Source organism: Microtus ochrogaster, chromosome 22, assembly GCF_000317375.1.
Source record: "Microtus ochrogaster isolate Prairie Vole_2 chromosome 22, MicOch1.0, whole genome shotgun sequence".
Lineage (NCBI taxonomy): Eukaryota > Metazoa > Chordata > Mammalia > Rodentia > Cricetidae > Microtus > Microtus ochrogaster.
Genome location: NC_022023.1, coordinates 27,336,438 through 27,336,834, shown reverse-complemented (window position 1 = coordinate 27,336,834; position 397 = coordinate 27,336,438).

The following is a 397-nucleotide window of genomic DNA, read 5'->3' as shown; positions in this document are numbered from 1 at the left end:
TTGTTAGTGTGATAACTTTAAGAGGTGAAAGTTTAGTACCATCGAATTCAGAAAGAGAAATAGCTCTGGGACTTGGGCCAGGACAGAATGAGGCCAGGAGAATACTGCTAGATTCTTCCAGTGTGCTCTGTAGCCCACAGGCACCCAAATTAACCGGGATGCTGAGAGAAAAGCTGGTGGTAGGTGTGGAACTTAGGAATGAAGAGGGAAAAAAAAGTAAAGCCCCTCCCCACCAATCAGAAAGGAAGCCAACTTCAAGGGCTTAGAAGCCTGGCTTCTGTTTACTTGAGGTCCAATATAGATATGATTGAGCACGGTGTTTTATCTATTTATATATAGAAAAAGAGCCAGAGGAAAGAGGGAGGGAAGAAGGAAGGAAGGGAGAGAGAGAGGAAGG